Genomic DNA, 3,469 nt, shown 5'->3' with positions numbered 1-3,469 from the left:
AAGGAATACTGTGTGGTTTAAGTTCAGAAACCATATGTTGGCATTATTTTATGAACTCTCATCTGCGTGCATCAGTGGTTTCAGATTCCCTGCCAAGGATAATTAAAGAATTTAGCATTTTTATTTAGTTGGAAAATGAGTGTCAAAATACTAGCACACAAATTTCCAGTCTGTCAACAGTGCCTGTAAATTCAGTTCTTACTAATATGCTTTACTTCCTTCCTATCCTTAGAAAATGCACTTCCGGTTTCTCTGGAATGTGTTATTTTTACTATATCTGACACAGCTAAGATTCCCTTAAGCTTGAATTCAGTAACTCAAGAGTCCTTGGATGAAAACTAAGATTGTAAATGATAAAAACAAAACAAAAAAAACCAAGATTATTTTTTTATCACAGCCCTTTAGCAACATCTAGTGAGTATTTCAAGACAGGGCAGGACATTCAAACATTTTCCTACATAAAGCAACAGTTTAGAAGTCCAATCTAATTTATTTATTTTTTTAATATTAAATCTTTAAGACAGATATAATTTATCCTGTGAAGGCAAAATTGTGTGTGTGTGTGTGTGTGAACACTTAGGAAAAAGTATAGCTGGCATTTCCTCATTTAGCGTTTGATGGACATTATCATAAAGGGCCATATGGTAAGAGTATAATGGCAATATAAAGAGGTCTCAAACATAATATAAGAGCTTAGATAAAACAACATCTACTAGAAATGGAAGTTTCCAAGAACATCAGATGAGGGTATGAAAAGAGAGAGAACAGAAGAGGTAGAGAAGGAACACAGGAAGGAGATAAGGCCAAATCATAGAACTGGTCAATTTATAGAATTCATATTTTATCCTAAGATAACTGCAGTCAAGGCACTATTTTGTTAATCTCTGCATTCTTCAAAGTGTTTGAGGAACTGGCTAATTCTACATTTTTTGTCATTTTTCCTCAGACTTGTAGTGCTTTACTTCACTAGAAGTTCTGGTCCTAGGTGGGTGGGATGTGGTCAAAGAGGTGATGGGTGACAGTAAAGAAGCTCCCAGCTTCTGTCTGGAGGTGTTGGTATGATCAGAAACCATGACTACAATTCCTCCTGTCAACAGAATTTGAGTCCTAGCAAAGACACCACTCTCCCTAGAAAGCTGACACCATTCTTAAAAGGAATTTGTCTTCTGATGTTTGCAGCAAAAGAGGAGACTGGCATTCTCCAGTGACAGGAGGGAATAGCATCAGCATGAGGCACCCTGACCTTTTCACCTGGATGCCTTCTTAGCTCTATCACCCTAGAAACGTGATCTAACCTTTCTCTGCCTTAACTTCTCTACCAGTAAATTAGATAGGATTAATCAGCATAGATATTCATAATCAATTAATGGTTATTTATAGTTATGCCTTTAAATCCTAGCAAAACCCAAAGAGCTTAGATAAAAGTATTAGCATTCCAAGCATACCTAAACAACAAAGCTATCTGGGGCTATCAACAAGTATGTGAAAAGGTGCTCGATTAAGCAACACATGAGTTAAATAAATCCAGTTCAGCAATTTGGGAGCATTTTTTGTTCTAATTTGGCTTTAAAACAGAGAGCTAGAGATATTATTGAAGAATTCTTGAGTCACTATGGTAGATAGGCAGCAAATGTGAGCTGGGAAAAGAGAGGACTTGTCCTATCAGATATCAAAATGTATTTCAAAGCTTTAGTTATTAAAATATGATATACTGGATCAGGGATAGACAAATAGTTCAATGGGGCTGAATTGAGGGCCCCATAAGAATATCCATGTATGAATGAAAATACGTTGCAATGCAGATTAGGGAAAAGATGATATAGTTGAGAAATAGTACCAGAACAATTATTCATGTTAAAAATAAGTTTGGATCTATACCTATAATTATATACAAATATCACTTACAGGTACATCAAGGAATTAAATATAGAAAGCCAGATTTTAAAATACTTAAAAAATACAGAGAATATTTTTAACATACCCAGGTAGGCAAATCTTTCAGAAACAAGAGAAAAGAAAAGCAAAATTTATAGAGAAAAAGTTGACAAACTTTGCTGCATGTTGTTCTTTGAAAAGTAAATGAGGCAATACTCAAAGTGGGAGAATATATTTATGGAATAACTAGTGAAAATATCTAGTTATATAAATAATTTTTCTTAATAAGAAAAAAAATTTTAACTCAATAGAAAAAGTTCATTTCACAGAGCAAAAAATATGGTTGGTGGGGTAAACACCAAAAAAGATGCTCAATATCATTAGTAATCAGAAAATCGCAGTTGAAATTCCATTTTATATCCAGTTAGGTGGCCAACTAGACTCATAACTCAAATTCACTGCCATTGAGTTAATGCTGGCCAACTGGAAGAGATTCATATTTGTACCCATTCCAAAGAAAGGTAACCCAACAGAATATGGAAATTATCCAACAATTTCACTAGTATCACATGCAAATAATATTCTACTGAAGATAATTCCAAAACATTTGCAGCAGAACATTGACAGGAAGCTGCCAGAAATTCAAGTCAGATTCAGAAGAGGAGGTGGAATAAAAGATATCATTGGTAGCTATCAGATAGATAGTGGCTGAATGCTGAAAATACCAGAAAGATGTTTACTTGTGTTTTATTGGCTATGCAAAGGCATTCAATTGTTGGGATCATAATCAAGTATGGAAAGCATCGTGAAAAATAGAAATTTCAGAACACTTAATTATGATAATGCAGAACCTATATGTGTATCAGAAGGCAATCATTTAAACAGAACAAAGGAATACTGTGTGGTTTAAGTTCAGAAACCATGTGCATCCATTTGTATCCTTTCATCATATTTATTCAATCTATATGCTGAGCAAATAATATGAGAACTGGACTATATGAAGAAGAATGCACAACAGGGAGATAAGGCTGAGTCAAAACAATGGAATGGAAGGAGAACCTTGATGGAAAATCAAGCCAAGACCAGGGGAGAGGAGCGCCTACATTTTGAAGGAGTCACTGATGGTTCTGTTGGTCAGTAAGGTGGGTGATGGGGGAGAAATAGCTGCACATTGGGAAGGGATGCTAAACAATGATTGTAGGGAACTTAGGTGGACAATGAACCAGATTTTATGTTCCTAGGTAAATACTACGAATATGCTTCTACCCAACCCTGGGTGAACTACGCCCCGGACTAAGCACCATGGTGACCTTGGATGCTGACCTTGAGGGCAGCAGGGCTACACCCGAAGGACTTAACATAGAGGCCTGGCAGAATGAACTGAGCCCTGCCTCAAAGCTGCCTACATCCTTGAACTAAGGACTGGGCACTCGGATGGGAGAGGAAACAGTGAGTGGTTGTCCCATATCTGCGGAAGTGGCAGTCATTGGACCTTGGGGGAAAACCCCAGTTTGGTGGGTGTCCAATAGAAAGAGACCCAGAATCACCATATATTCAGTACCTTGATGCCTCCCTTGCAGAGCCATGACAGATT

This window comes from Echinops telfairi, unplaced genomic scaffold (genome assembly GCF_000313985.2).
Source record: "Echinops telfairi isolate 266 unplaced genomic scaffold, ASM31398v2 ScPeMD7_7469;HRSCAF=8507_1, whole genome shotgun sequence".
Taxonomy (NCBI): domain Eukaryota; kingdom Metazoa; phylum Chordata; class Mammalia; order Afrosoricida; family Tenrecidae; genus Echinops; species Echinops telfairi.
This window is presented reverse-complemented; position numbering follows the sequence as displayed.